Genomic DNA, 16341 nt, shown 5'->3' on the forward strand with positions numbered 1-16341 from the left:
TCCACGTTTTCTTATTCAAATCCAGTAATGTGACTGCTACCGAACCAGGTTCTGATTGGCACATTAGCAGTAGGAATTGAAGCAGCTCACACAGCAGGATGTAGGAAACAGTCTCCCTGCCTATTCAGCAGCTCCCCAGTGGCAGGAGGTTTGCCTGCCCCAGCCTCCAGGATTTTTGCCCGCGTTTGCTGGCCCTGCTCAGTCACATGGTGCCGCTGGGTCCCATCCCTGCACAGCAGCTGCTGGAGCTGGCAAGCTGGGATCTGTGACCATAGGGAGAAGCTGTGGCAAATAGTTGCAGGGAAAGCAACTCTTGGCATGGAGCTAACGCAGCGGTCCCTCCCTGCAGCTGCCAGCTGTTAGCTCCCCCTGGAGATACAGCAGCCAACAGCTGGGAGCTGCAAGGAAAGGCCGCTGAGGGTAAGCGGAGGATGGTGACTCAAGCTGTTGGGTTGGAGGGCTTGAATCCTTTAATTTGTGCCCCCTTCCCCAGCAGGCACCAGTTGTCTTTGGTAGAAGCCCCTGGCTGCATCATCCCGAGCTCCTTCCCCAGTCAGGTAGGCGGCGTGTGGAGTGGGTTTGGGGGAGGAGGTCTGCGGGCTGCACTTCAACACTAAAAGAGCTGCATTCACTCTACAAGCAGCAGTTGCGCCATTCCTGGTGTATGTATTACCTGCTTTATCCTGTAAGTAGCTCTCTCTTCTTTGCCCAGCTCCTAAATCGGGCGGGAACCTTCTTGGGGTCGGGGGCCACTGACCCACAGAAAAATCAGTCGTAGCTGCACACAAGTGAGAAGCAAAATGGAAAAAAAAACCCACCCCTCTGTAACATGGCCCCCTGCTGGGAAGGAGGGACACTCCCCACGTTTCCTTTCCTGGGGGCGCTCAGCTGGGTACATTTTGTGTGCACTAGCCCCATGGTGGGGCGGTGGCAGGGCTCCCCGATGCTAGGGGGCCCTGAGACTTGGGGACCAGATCCCAGCAAGCTGGGAGCCACATCCGGCCCATGGGCCTGAAGTTCCCCACCTCTGTCATGTATCCTGAATTTACTGTCAGATTGGCTACTAGAATTTCTTGAGGGCAAAGCAGTTAATCTTTGTGAGCGAGGAGGTGGAGGTAAACCTGAGGTACCCCTTTTGTCTTCACCTTCTAGTGCACAAGAGCATGCCTTTGCATAGCGTTCCTGGGGGTGCTACTCTTGAGGTGCGCGTGGGGCCCTGTGCCTTTGATGGGAGATTTCTCGGCAGGGTCAGGTTGGTCCACGTGTGTCCTGCCTCTTGCTCCATGCTGTGCTATAGCACTTTGGGTGAACAACCCTGTTCCTCCTTGCCCACCTCCACCTGACAGTGCTGTAGCATTTGTTCTCAGCTGTGTTCCTTTAGTCTTTTTGGTAGGCAGGACTTTGTAGTAGTTTAGAAAGACTTGGCGCACATTTCCAGACAGTCTCTCCCCTTCTGGAAGTGTTTCCTGGGAGGGCAAGCCTGACTTTCCCTATTTCAGATGATGCCTGTCATGGCAAGAGGTGATCCTGGTACATACCAGACACTTCCAGCGCATCTGGTGCTTTGGAGATGTCTGTATTTCCCGAAAGCGTGGCTTCCGTCTAGCATTGACGTCTAGAGTCAGGAAAGAACAGGGAGAGTCAAGGCCTCATGCTCATGCAGGAGAACTCGCTGCAGCTGGCCTTTGACCCTGGCCTAGGACTCCTTGATACTGGCTTTCATCTAAGTCTACTGCCTCCCAGCGCTCTTCTCCAGGGCGCATAGGAGGTGTCTTGGGTCTTTTAGACCTGCAAAGACTGCCCCTCTAGTCCTGCAGGCAGAGACTGTACCTCAGAGACTCTCTGATCTGATCTTACAAAGCTGCTGGCTCCTCGGGTACCGCCAAACCTGAAGACTGTGAAGTCCAAGGCTCAGAGAGGTAATGGAAGAGCACTACTCCTTCTCCCCGCTGCTGAAGAAACTCTGCTGGGACTCGCTTCGAAGCAGGCAAGATTCATGACAGTCAGCTCTTTCAGTCACTACTGCTTTGGCATAGGCCATGGACATTGTGTTGTCAGTTTCATGAGTTCCGTGGGAGCGTCACTTGCCCAGGACCTTGCTGTGTTCAAGACTCGCCACTGCTCGGCTGTGGTATCCTCTTGGGGCTCAGGGACTGATGGCTTTACCTCGTGTTCCACCTCTACAGATGCATTTTGGAAGAGGAGGATTCTGATGAAGGTCTCACCTCCGTCTCCAAATATCTGCAAGGCTGTCCTCTCCCTTTCCACAGGGGTTCGTTTCCAAAGGTTTGGGAGGAGATGGGTATTACTTGGGTGAGAGGACCACAACCACTGTCTTCCTGGTATGGACATCCATGCGATGTGTACCATTGCGTTGGCCAGGCTGGGACCCCGGAGTGACCTAGCACCAGCAATTCCTAAGGGCTTTCAGCACCACACACCAGAGATGGATAGCCTTCATCCTTCTCTGAAGGACCACAACTCCCCCCCTGTGTTCAGGAGAGCTGATAAGGAATGTTATGGCCCATCTAAGGACTCAGGTCTTAGTCCCCATTTTTGGTCAGTGTGTAGAATGCACATGGGAATCAGCACCATAAATATGTGTCCTGCAACAAGGATTTCAAGAGCCTTGACTTGTGTTGGGAGAACGTTGTTTTTCCATCTAGTTACAATTCTGAATCACCACCTGCCAGGCTTTATGGAGATATACCCCTCTCCTAGAGCTGGAAGGGACCTTGAGAGGGCACGTTGAGTCCAGTCCCCTGCTCGCACAGCAGGGCCAAGTACCACCCTGACAGACTTGCCCCAGATCCCTAAATGGCCCCCTCAAGGATTGAACTCCCAACCCTGGGTTTAACAGCTAGTGCTCAAACCACTGAGCTATCCCTCCCCCATCATTTAATAATGAGTCAGACGTTATACCAAGCTGAACTAATGTACTGAGCACTGATGAGCAGAACAGAGCAATTCCAGGCAGTTACTGCAGGACTGCTGCTTGCCAAAACACCACGTCTGCAGGCCTCCCACGACACTGCTGCTCCGACTGTCTGTTGGATTCCTGTGTTGGTAGTTGTGAGGATGGCCTTCGGGACTCGGCTTTCAGTTTCCAAAGGTGGCCCGGAATGCCCAAAGCCCTCCTTTCCGATGCTGTCCGAACCATTTCGCACCACAGATGAATCTCTGCATGTGTTAAAGGACTCCGGGGCTGTTTCGCGGTCTGTGCACCTGCCCGCAAGAGAGTTCAGATAGACCCAGACGGTGCAGAGATCCTGTCTCTCCTCCCCCCTCCTACTCCAACTCTCGGAGATGGTACAAACTTAACACAAGAGGCGGAGGTTCCAAAGAGCAGAAGAACTCACTTCTCAATCTTTTGATCTCACAGCCTTCTAACTCCAAGCACCAATTTTGACAGGGTTATCGAGGCCGTGAAGTACCATCCCTGTTCTTACTAGCTACATTGGTTCACCATCCATCTGTCCTTCGGTGACTGCCTTGGCCACTTCTGACAGTCTTGGATGCCCATCGCTGTGGACAGTTCAACTCCCAATCTTCCATCCTGAACCTCACCTCGGCGAGGAGGAGATTCTACTACAACATGTGATGTCAGGGGAGCCCTGGCCTTCTCTGTTGGCAGGACTAAACCTTTCAGAGATCCCAGATTTTGTCTCCATCTCAGAACAATCAAAGGGGCCTGCAGTTTCTAAAGAAACTTTCCAGTGGCTGTCTACACTAAGCACCGGTAGCATAAACTCACTCGACGTCGTCTGTTCCTCCTCTAAGCCTCTTTCATGTTTCCATCATGAATGTATGTAGAACTGCGGCTTGAGCTGCTGTGTGTAAATTTGCCAGGCACTGTGCAATAACATGGCTAAGACTGCGCGCTGGTCACAGAACTCATGGGTCTTGTGCCTTTCTGCGACTTCGGCCGTAGTTGGAGCAGCTGGGTCTGGAGCTGCCTGAACAGCTCAGTCAGCCTCATGGCCATGGACATTGGGTCACTTCATCTGAGGCCAGTGCCGGACCGAGTCATACTTGCGCCCTGGGCAGCGGGTGCGCGGCGCATGCGTGGCCCCGCCCCCGGGCGCACAGCCTGATAGGCTGACCCCAGGGGCAGTCAATGGGGGGCGCTCCTTGCCCGGGTGCGTGGCATATGCCCAGCCCCACCCGTGGGCACGCGGCGCCCCTTACCACTTCAATCAGGCGCCCCCATAGGTTGGTACCCCGGGTAGCTGCCTGGCTAGCCCCCCCCTTAATCCGGCCCTGTCTGAGGGCGACTGACCCATATTAACTGTACATTAGTACTAGTGGCGTGTGGCGTGGTGGCTGTTTGGGTACCAGGCAAGCGTTTGAGCACAGACAGAGCTCTTCTTCAGGTTGCGAGAGAGCGAGAGCGAGCGCTTTTCCGTGCTGTATGCAGTGATTGGGGCTCTCCTGGAGGGGCTGAGAGCAGACCCTAAAACTGGATCTCAGATCTGTATAACTTTCTTAGTTTGCACCTTTCCAGTCTGTTTTTGGAAGCAGAGAATAAGAACCATTTAACTTTCTTAAAAGGAAACTTTTCAAGCTCTTTGGAAAGGTAGAGCTTCTTTGGATTGGGTCAGACGGACGCACAACACGACTTGGCCTTTTGGAGCTGGCATGTACGCTAAAGACTGAGAGACCAGGCACAGGTTCTGCAGGGTTAAGCTCCAGTACAGCTCTGTGCCTGGCTCGCATGCTTGGGAGGAGGAATGGAAGAGTGGGGAGAATGCTGGGGAGGTGAAGCATCCCAGGGCTGTGTTGAATGCAATCTCCTCAGGGTGGCTCTCTACATTACACTGTTCTTCTGGAAAAAAGCTACGCAAATTGTAAACTGCAATTTGCATAGTTTTTTTACACTTTTTTTGGAAGAGGCTTTTCCGACATTTGGCCCATCTACACAGGGCCAGATGTCGGACAACCCCCCCCCCCCCCTTTTCGGAACATCCCTTCCTTGTAAAACGAGGTTTGCAGGGAAGCCAAAAGCACATCTGCTCTTCTGAAAATTGTTTTGGAAGAGCAGATGCGTTCCCTGAAACTCTGTAGAGTAGACATAGCTGGTGTGGTTCTTCCATGTAGCCTTACTTGGCTAATTTCCCATCTTGTAAGGCTTTTCCTCACTCAAAGTGCAAGTGTGCATCAGTGCAGCTACCCAAGTAGGGATGCTAAATTGCGGGTGATCGGCTAATTGAACAGTGAGTGGAATTCGATTAGTTACGGGGGAAACGGCAGAGCCGCAGTAGAGGCGGGGGACAGGGAGTGAGCTGGGACAACTGATTCCCAGTCCCCCCTGCTGCCCCTCTCCTTGTGAATCTGTTAAGAGCCTGGTGGCCCTTATTGCATTTCAAAGGCAGACGTGCAGTGTCTGGGACTGGGCATGAGCCAGGAATCACGCCCGGTTCTCTGCTGTGCCTCTGCCTCCCCTACTGCACCGTCTGGGGGAACCGACTTTTAAGCTGGCTTCCCCCAGCACCGGCTTGTGGCAGGAAGTGACTAGTCCAGTTGCTGATCGACTACTTGATAAGCATATGCTGATTGGGTACTTGACTAGTCACTACCATCCCTGTGCCCAAGGTGAAGGCGTGCGCTGCCGACAGAGTGCTCTCCCCTTTGTGTAATTGCTCCCCTGGGCGAGAAGCATGCCAGCAGGAAAGCCTCTTCATATGCTTTCTTACATTTTTGAGCCGTGTGAGTTATTGACGTTGGCTGTAGCATACGCTTGCCCCATTAGCGGCGAGGAGTCCTGTGGCACCTTATAGACTAACCAAAGTGTTAGAGCATAAGCTGTCGTGGGCCATCTGACGAAGTGGGTCTTTGCCCATGAAAGCTTATGCTCCAGCACTTCGGTTAGTGTATAAGGTGCCACAGGACTCCTCGCCGCTCTTGCAGATTCAGACTAACACGGCTGCCCCTCTGATGCTTGCCCCATTGTTCTTACCATTAGCGTCTATAAACTGTCCGTACACACTTGCAGAAGGAACTAGCCGATCACATCCCAGAGTCTTGTAGGGTTCTAACAAAGGCCTTTGTATCCGTCTTCCCTTTGAAATCATCCCTTGCTGTCCTTGTGCTGGGGAGTAGTTTAGATTCGGTGCATTTTTTTGAACGGGAGAAGCTCTAGCTAAGGCTTCTATGGAGTTCCTCCCATGGCTTGTTTCAATTCAAAGTAGTCCAGTGTGTTACTAAGAGGGAGCAGAATTGTCTTTCTGCTGTGCTCCTTTCTCTAGCGGCTGTATCTGAGCCTCAAACTAACCTGCCCTACATATCCTTCTTTTATCCTTGCCGCTGTGTATTCCATGGGACATCCTCCCAAGAGTCTGGAGGCCTGGTGGAGCATCAGGGAAGTCTCTCCTTTGGAATACACTTCTCCCAGGTGCCTTGGAGGTCCTTTAAAGAAATGTTGCAGAATACAGCCTTTCCGGTGCCTGCATCCAGTGCTCTGTATGCTGGATTTTTGGAACGAAGCTGTGTGGCAAGCGCGTAACAGGCGGTGGAGACTGGGGCGGGGGAAGGGCTGTATGCTTCCTGCATGGGGCAGGGCATTTTTCTGAAACAGAAATGGAGATGTCTTGAAATGGTGTTTCAGTTTGTTTTGGTTGTTTCAGCTGCTCCCAGTGACACATCTTGAGAGCAAGTTCCCCATCTCAGTTAGTGCCTGTTTCCTTAACGTGGTGACCTGCCACAGCTTTTCGGCGACGCATTCTTAGCTTAAAAAAGAGTGTGGGCCTCAGTAGAGGTGCTGCATTAACGTGGCTTGCTACCTTTTTTGCAACTCCTTCTTTTTGATATGAGAGAAGCTGCTGCTGCTTCACTCATCAGTTATATTCTTGAGCTAAAATAGGGATGTGATCCTCTAGGACTGTTTTTTCTCCCTTCCCGAGAAGAGCCAGCCAGAGGAAGTGTGCTTTGAGTTGTGAATTTCATAAGTTGAAACACTGGGGAAAACAGCCACCTGTGCAGATGTATTTTATGGCTTTCAGTCTCTAACTGCCTCAGTGCTGTCCCTTCTTTCTTGGCCTCATTTCTGCCTTGAAGCTTGAATAGCACTGGGCTAATTGGATGAAATTGGGTCAGGTCCTCGCCGAGTTCTTCTCCCTCCTCCTTTCCCCATTACCTCTTTGATTGCCAGGATGGAAGTACAGCATTTAACATGCTGCCTCTGCCAACCAGCGGTCTTGTCTAGGGCCTGAGAGGAGAGGAATTTCACAGGAGACAAATGGTGACAACTTGACTGCCTTGGTCATTCTTTAGATGTTTATGGTCCAGAGACAGGCTACTGCTGCAACTCTCCTCACAGGCTCGTAGTGACACCCAGCAGCAGTGCCTAGTCTCTTTGTTGCTGAAGACGGAATTTGGGTGCAGAAAGGAAGGACTAGGATTTAATGGCCTGTCTGGCCGGAGGACTAATCCCCGTTGGAGTTCTAGAACCAGCCTTATTGAGATGCAGTGTTGAAATACAGGGCTACTAAGGCACAAGGTGGGGAAACAGCCATGGAAGTACATGACAGATGTTTTCCTCAGTGCTCTGTGAAGCTCAGCATTTGTCTGGGCTGTTGTGGATCCCATGACTTTCTGGTGAAAAGTCTCGGGGGAGCCATGTTAGTCTGTATCTGCAAAAACGACGAGGAGTCCTGCTGCAGTACTTTAGAGACCCACAGATTTATTAAGGCATCAGCTTTCATGGCTAAAACCTTGAGCAGATGAATACTCCTTCGTTCATCTGGAGTGGGTTTGGCCCATGAAAGCTTGTGCCCTAATACATCTGAGAGTCTGGGATTCCTGGTTGCTTTTGCATGTCTTTCTGGATCAATTTAGAAATAAAGAAAGGGCTTCCTGCAAGTAGCAAGATATGATGAACAGCTGAAGAAACTGCAGATGGAGCTGATAAACTGAACTCAGCTGGGCAAAATACGGCCTCGGGGCTGGATCCGGCCCACCAAGCCATCGGATCCGGCCCGCCGATCACCCTGCCAGGACCCTTAGGCCCGCAGCTGCCGTGGCTTAAAGCTCAGTCTGTGAGCTCTCTGCTCTGTAGGGAGGGAGAAGCTTTGTGTTCTCTCCCTGCCCGCAGCCCAATCCTCAGCTCCTATTGACTGGAAACAACCAGCCAATAGGAGCTGAGAGATTGGCCTGGGGGATGGGGGCAATGCAAGCCTCTTCCCCCTCCCAGAGCTGAGAGCCACGTGGAGGGAGCAGCCTGCAGTTTCAAGCAGTTGGGGCTGCAGCAGGCAGGGAGCCCAGCCTGCCTTGGGAGTGCTGCAGGGCTGCTGGCCAGGAGACACTTGGGTAAATACCTCCCAGCCAGAGCCTGCCTCTGGTATCCCAACTCCCTCCCCCAGGTCACCATCCAAACCCTCTGCCCCAGGTCACAACTCCATCCCAGATCCTGTACCCCCTCCAATGCCTTCCCCCAGGCTAGAATCCTCCGTGCACCCACACTCTCTCCCCGTCACCATCCAAGCTCTCTGAACCCCCCCTCCCCACCCCAAATCATAACTCCCTTCCAGACCCTGTACCCCTCCTACACGCCTCCTTCAGGCCAGAATCCTCTCCTGCACCCCAATTCCCTGCCCCAGGTCACCACCCCCTCCTTCATCCAAACTCCCTCTCAGACCTCACACCATCTCCTGCATCCTAGTCCCTTACTCCGTGTGTCCTTCTGCACCAACCTCCATCCTAGAGCCTGCATCTCCTCTACAGAAAAGTGCGTCCCTTGACCACTTTCCAAAATCTTGGAGTGGCCCCCCACCAAAACTTATTTCCCGCCCCAACTTAATCCCTCATTTACAATGAACATTCACTAATAGGTCCAAATTCTTTCCCCGACCCGATGTTGGTAAATAAAATATGTCTTCAGTAGAGAGCAGGATTTCTGCAAACAAAACAGTTGATCTGAGTCTTGCTAGGAGATTCTCAGTATTTATTCTGATTAACCTCCAGCCTTGAGCCCTGCATAGTTGTGTGGGTCCCAGGGATATAGGAGGAGCTGCCATGATGTAGCAGAACAGAATATGGCCAAAAGAATACTCTGATTATATAGTGAATATTCATTCTCTCCCTCTCCCTCTCTCTCTGTCTTTCTCTGTCTCTCTCTCTCTCTCAAATAAAAATGACTTCAATGGGAGTTTTGTTAGGCTAATGAAGAGTAAATACGCTTCCTGGGATCAACAGTTATTTACCAGAGCATTCAGATCCACTGCCTATATAGTCCTGTTTACATTTGCACTTTCAGGATCCCACTTCGCACAGATACACTGGTGTGCACCCAAGCATGGTTATTTTTAGCTGCGCGGTCATAATGCATAGAATCATAGAATACTAGGACTGGTAGTCGAGTCCAGTCCCCTGCCCTCATGGCAGGACCCAGTACTATCCAGACCATCCCTGATAGACATGTATCTAACCTACTCTTAAATATCTCCAGAGATGGAGATTCCACAACCACCCTTGGCAATATTCCAGTGTTTAACTACCCTGACAGTTAGGAACTTTTCCTAATGTCCAACCTAAACCTCCCTTGCTGCAGTTTAAGCCCATTGCTTCTTGTTCTATCCTCAGAGGCCAAGATGAACAAGTTTTCTCCCTCCTCCTTATGACCCCCTTTTAGATACCTGAAAACTGCTCTCATGTCCCCTCTCAGTCTTCTCTTTTCCAAACTAAACAAACCCAATTCTTTCAGTTTTCCTTCATAGGTCATGTTTAATCATTCTTGTTGCTGTTCTCTGGACCTTCTCCAACTTCTCCACATCTTTCTTGAAATGTGTTCAGAACTGGACACAATCCTCCAACTGAGGCCTAATCAGCGCAGAGTAGAGGGGAAGAATGACTTCTCGTGTCTTGCTTACAACACGCCTGTTAATGCATCCTAGAATCATGTTTGCTTTTTTTGCAACAGCGTCACACTGACTCATATTTAGCTTGTGGTCCACTATAACCCCTAGATCCCTTTCTGCCGTACTCCTTCCTAGACAGTCGCTTCCCATTCTGTATGTGTGAAACTGATTGTTCCTTCCTAAGTGGAGCACTTTGCATTTGTCCTTATTAAACTTCATCCTGTTTACCTCAGACCATTTCTCCAATTTGTCCAGGTCATTTTGAATTATGACCCTATCCTCCAAAGCAGTTGCAACCCCTCCCAGCTTTGTCTAATGGGCAAACTTAAGCGTACTCTGAATGCCAATATCTAAATTGTTGATAAGTTATTGAACAGAGCCGGTCCCAGAACAGACCCCTGCGGAACCCCACTTGTTATGCCTTTCCAGCAGGATTGTGAACCATTAATAGCTACTCTCTGAGTACGGTTATCCAGCCAGTTATGCACCCACCTTATAGTAGTCCCGTCTAAGTTGTATTTGCCTAGTTTGTTGATAAGAATATCATGCCAGACCGTATCAAACGCCTTACTCAAGTCTAGGTATACCACATCCACCGCTTCTCCCTTATCCACCAGACTCGTTATCCTATCACTCCTTCCAAGCGACACACTCATGGGAGCCAATCCTTTTCCAGAACACATCCCCTTGCAGCAGACCAACCTGTTGGTCAGCCTGGACTTGTTCCTTCCACCAGGTACAAAATAGGCAACTTGCTACTTCAGACCCTCTCCAGCTTTCTCTTCCTGAAATAATGGGAAAAGCTCTGCTTCCCTGTAGGGCTGCAAAATCCTGTTGGATCAGTGAACCGGCCAAATGTTATGTTTAACCAGTGAACCGCTTAAATGCGGGGCGGGGTAGGTGGGGAGGGGTCTGGTTAATCGTAAGCATCTCTCAGTGTGGGTGTTGCTTACCAGTTAACCAATCCCATCCCTGCTCCCCGTGAGGTCTCTCGCTCACAGGGGCACACATGAGATGTCCGCGTTCAGGTAACTGGCATTCAGACCCTACTGTCCCACCTTGTGGGGAGGCTGCTCTGTTCCACTGATTCTCCAGACTGTAGTGAGCACATTGATGTGCAGAGGGTTCTCCAGCCAGTTTTGAACAGGTTAGTTGGTTCTTTGGCTAGTGCCTGGCAGTAGGGCAAGCCTAACGATCTCTTGCTCCGCTTATAGTGCTTTTAGTCGCACCTCTTGAATTCCCTCCTCACGGTTCTAGAGAAGTCAGAGAGCTCGTCCTTCTCCTTGTCACGCCTTGCAGCAGACTGCTGGAGAAAACCCGCTCTAGCGTCTGTCGATAAGTTTGCACTATGCCAATGGGTTCATTGCGAGGCTCAGAGTCTGCTTGAGTCTCATATTTAGCTTCCCTTCAACTCCTGGTTGAAACTTTTTAGGAGGATGGCAAGAATGTAGTAAACACGAATGGCATGTTAGAAATGGACTGGGAGACCAGGATAGCCAAGTGTATTTTATGAAAAACGGATGTGCACACTCCTAGATGTGTAAGAAATGAATATTGGCAATATAACCCTCTAAAAATGCATCTGTATTTCCCAGGAAATAGAAAGGTGAGAGCGTGGCAGGGTCTGAGTCTAGAGGAATTGTAGTCACGCAGAAGAATGACGAAAATGTTAATAAAATCATTTTCCAAATGTCTAAATGCTGTGAGCAGCCAGCCAAGTCTGTCAGGGCATTAAAGGACAACACTGAAAGCTTATTGATAGATGATGCTGAGTTGGCTCAGTGCTGGAATTGCTTTTTCTTTCTTGGTGTTCGTGCAGCTAGCTGAAGGTCAGCTCCTAGGATTCATTGTCCTACTGAGAGTGGCTTCAAGGTTTCATGATTTTAAGAAAGAGCAGATTGTTGGGAAACGAAAGTGGTTGGCGCATCAGGTCTCGAGGAATGACGTTCCAGACTCTTTGTAAGGGAATGTGTAGGGAGCAGTCGAGCAAAATAACACCACCTCGGCCAGACTGTCCCGTGGCTTGAGAATTAGGTATTGGTGCCAAATGCCAGACGGGGAAGCTGGAGCAGCCGCCATGTGATCCAAGTGATCTGGAAAGCTATAAATTGCATACTCCTTTTCTGTACGAGCTGCTGGGAATGCTGGTGAGGCTGACATGGCTCACTTGGTGAATGGGGCTTCGAGAGATCTTTCTGGCAGTTGTGCCGTTTTATTCGTTGGAAGGTTTATTGTAAGTTCAATAGTGAGCATAAGGGAAGCTGGTCGTGGAGAATCGAATGCTGATCTAATACACAAGAGAGCTTTACAACAGGTGGAAGCGTAGCTGTGGGTAAACGCAACCACTGTCCTGGAGATAGTCAGTGGGTGGCAGGAAAGTATTGGGTAGAGGACACCCAATATGCTTTAGTGTTAGCTGTGCTCCTGGTTACTTCATATGTATTTAGAGGAAAATGCATGGACTGAAATGTTTTGGTCTAGCTAAGGTCTTGGGGTTGTGATACATAGAAGTTGTGATGGTCTCTTCTGGCCCTAAACTCAGAATCCTAGAAGGCCAGGGCTGGCAGAGACCTCAAGAGTCGAATCCAGCCCCTGCCCAAAGCAGGACCAACCCAACTCAATCATCCCAGCCAGGGCTTTGTCAAATCGGGACTTCAACACCTCTAGGGATGGAGATTCCACCCCTCCCTAGGGAACCCATCCCAGGGCTTTGCCACCCTCCTAGGGTAACAGTTTGTCCTAATCTCCAACCTAGACCCCCTGTCATTGCAACTTGAGACCATTGCTCCTTGTCCTGTCATCTGTCTCCATTCAGAGTAGCTTGGCTCCATCCTCTTTGGAACCTCCCTTCAAATAGTGGGAGGCTGCTCTCAAATCCCCCCTCCCTCATCTCTTCTGCAGACAAAACAAGCCCAAATCCCTCAGCCTCTCCATGTGCTCCAGCCGCATAATCATTTTGGTTGCCCTCTGCTGGACCCTCTCCAATGTGTCCACATCTTCAGTGTCCACATCCTTTCTGTCGTGGGGGGCCCAAATCTGGACGCGATTTCTGCATATGGCAGACTGCTACCGAATTCTGTCTCCGTTTAGCCTGGCAGCAGCATCTCACACAATCTGAGTTACACCTCCACAGGACTGTGCTCAGTGGCCTTCTCCTGTCCATTTGAGGTACACTGGCCAGGCTTGGAGGACATGGAGGAGGAGAAGTTCTGCTGTTCACAAGGCTGTGCATCCCAGTTCAGGGTCCTGTTAACGTTCACCTGAATTTCCCCCTCTCCTTGCAGGTGAGCTGGAATTTCTCCTGCTTAAAAACTTCTCCAGATGATCAGTGAGACTTCTGGGAAGAGCGAACTTCCAGCAGGCTCCTCCGTTGCTTCCTAGCCCTTTCCATTCCTTGCTGTGCTGTTCAGTCTCCCTTGGGAGTTGGAATTGACCTCTTCCTTGGGAAGTGGCTCCATCCAGGGTGTGACTAGCAGTAGTAGACGGTCCTGTAGGGCTTTCCCACCAGAAGTAATAGGAAACTCGGCACTGGTAAAGGTCCGATTGCCCTCATTCCCACTCCCTGCTCCCAGACTGTGGAAATGGCTATTGTAGCGTCTTTGGCAGGGGCCTCATCTGGCCTGGGCTGAGGCAGTCACCCAGAACTCTCAGGGACAAAGCCCTGAGCCAGAAGGGAGAAATGAAGAGGCTCACAGAGCACCTGTTGTATGGCTTTGGGCCAAGAGCAGGTGGAGAGCTGGTGTGATGCTCTGTGCTTCCAAGTAGCACCCTGGCAATCTCCCCCCTTTGCCTCTGAAATTGATATGCCTTGAGTGACCCTTGTGCAAACCTTGATCTGCTGAAGAGCAGTCTCCGGTTGCAACGCATGTACTGTTGTTGTGTGCGGTGCTGTTGAGTATTGCTGTGGCATTGGGAATGCCCTCAGCCAGACTTTCAGTGGTAGCAAAGGAGGAGCCATCAATAGCCAGGTGTTAATGGCTCATGCACACAATTCACTGTCCTCCTAGAAGTCATGGCTGGACACGTAACAGCAAAGATCTTGCCAACAGAAGAAAGTACAAGAGGAACAGTGATGTCATCACTCAGCATCCCCATCCCCATCACAGCGCGTGGAAGAACATCTGGAGAGTAAAGAATTTGGAGCTGGGGAAGGGTGGTCCCAGGCAGGTGGCCTTCTGTCTGAGTGAGAGAAGCTGTATGATTCATCGCGTGCTTAGACTGCAAGCGCGGGATTTAGAAAGCCTGTTTCCCTCTTGGTTTTTAAGGTTACTCTCTGGCCTGCGTGCCTATCACTTAGTCACGTGAAATCCACCTTTCTGTAGCCCATGCCCGTGTGCTCTGGTGGGAGAGCTTGGGAAGTCTCCGCTCGGGGTGACACGGGCGGTTGCACTTCCACTCCCCTCTTGTTGGAGTGGTGACCTAAGTAATAAGCTTACACTGGCTGGCGTCTGACCAGGGCAAGGCGGTAGTTCTGGGATACAAAGCCGAAGAGCTGGGAGGAATTGGCTGGAGCCTCTAATGTTGGCTCACAGGCGGCTGTGCTGCCAGGTTTGCCTGTTACTTTGGGATATGCTCATTTATTAGGATACTGCGGGGGGGGGGGGGGGGAGTTCGGTAATTCTATCAACGTGCTGCTTGTCACTTGTGCTCTCCTTTGGGGCTCTACTTCTCCCTTCTGCCGGTTCCCTCTCAGCAGTGCTATCCTGCAGGGCCTAGGCTCCCAGAGCGGGGCTCTTCCCATCCTAGATCAGGTGAATGCACGCATTAACAGAGCATGTCAGAGGACCGTGTTAATCAGCTCTCCCGTGCTGACACCTTTTATGTCCCTAGCCTTGGTAGGCTGGGTCAAACAGCATTCCCAGGATGCCACCTTGGCCAGAATAGAAGAGCACAGCTGAGCAGCACTTCCAGGCTGCCACCCTCGTAGCCCCCTTCAGCACGTCCCTGTCCCCACTTCCACATTCGTTATTCTGGTCGTAAGCCACTTGCAGGGCTTTTGTGCACAGCAGGCCTCTAGCTTAGGTTTGAGCAGTGTTGCTGCAGAGTGAATGGGGAAGCCAGAATCTCTTCCCGGGGGCAGGGGAGTGAAGAAGGAAGCAACAAGCTTAAACGTGAAAGTTAATTATTTCCAGGTACTAACCACACAAGGGGAGCAGAGCAAAACCATTGGTACCAATCTCAGTGGAACAGGACCACTCACGTTTGGTTAAGCAGACTACAGCTGTCAGGGTCAGGAGGCTCCACCTGGAGAGAGCAGGGTGGCTCCGCTCCAGTAAGCTTGATTGGATCAGCTGGAGGTGATAGGCGCTGAGGGGCACAAGCTGAACCCCAGCATGATCAGTCAGGCGATGGAGTGCCAGTGGAGCTGATCCAGATTTGGATCTGGATTAGAAGACTTGAGCGTGGCTAGGGGCTTTTGCAGGGACAGAAGAATGGTTCAGGGGAGAACCCTAAGTTTGTTTGAGTAAACAGATGATTCTGGGGAGGATCCCAAAGACATTTAGCTCAGATTAGACAAGGGGTGGGCAAGAGGCGGCTAGCGGGCTGGATCTGGCCCGCCAAGCACCGGACCCGGCCTGTGGCTGCCTCTCTGGCACCTTGACTACAAAGTAGGGACAGCCACTTTGAAAAGCAGGCTGCTAATTGCTCTGCAAGCTGGGCAGGGAGGAGAGAGCCTCACGCTGTTGTTCCCTTGCCCAGCAAAGTCCTCAGGCTCCCATTGGTCAGTTTCCAGCCAATAAGAACTGAGAAATTTTGCTGAAGGCAGGGGTAGTGAATGAAGCCTCCTCCCTCCCTCTGCTGGAGGAGACCCCATGGAGCAGCTGCTCAGCGTGCAGGCAGAGAGACTGTAGAGCTGCTTCTAACCCCCCCCACACACTTTCCTCACAACTGCCTGCCCCAGGCCACCACCCAAACCCTTTTTTATCCCCTCTCCCCACCTATTCCCCAGGTCACAACTCCCTCCCAGACCCTGCACTTCCTCCTGCACGCTTCCCCCAGGCCAGAATCCTCTCCTGCACCCATATCCCTTTCTGGACCCCAAGCTCCCGCTCCCGCTCATAACCCCCTCTTAGGCCCCACATTCCCTCATGCGCCCCAGTCCTCTTTCCCAAGCTCCCTTCTGCACCCCGCATGCTGTCCCAGACCCCATGCTCCCTCCACAGAAGTGTGGCCCTTAATCACTTAGCACAATCTAGGAATAGCCCCCCATTAAAAAATTGCCTACCCCTGGGTCGGACCATAATGACCAAGCATACTTGGCTATGGGCAGTGTTCCTTTCAGGGAGCTCACAATGCAGTTAGGGTACCTCAGCTTCTGTGCTGCTGCTGGCACAGGGTTGCTTTCAGAGCTCAGTGCCTGGCCAACAGCTCCTGCTCTCCAGCTACCCAGCTCTGAAGGCAGCGCAGAAGTAATACCACAACCCCTTCAAATAACCTTGAACTCCCGGCACCTCCGTATTTGGCCCCTGACTTCAAAACTGCTGGTCTC

General features: G+C 51.4%; 1 protein-coding gene across 5 annotated transcripts in view; it reads left to right on the forward strand.

Moving 5' to 3' along the window:
* The window catches only part of ASXL2 (ASXL transcriptional regulator 2), a 191505-nt gene that overhangs the window by 35787 nt on the left and 139377 nt on the right, over positions 1-16341 (forward strand). The window lies entirely within an intron of this gene.

The sequence above is a fragment of the Pelodiscus sinensis genome, chromosome 3 (genome assembly GCF_049634645.1).
Source record: "Pelodiscus sinensis isolate JC-2024 chromosome 3, ASM4963464v1, whole genome shotgun sequence".
NCBI lineage: Eukaryota > Metazoa > Chordata > Testudines > Trionychidae > Pelodiscus > Pelodiscus sinensis.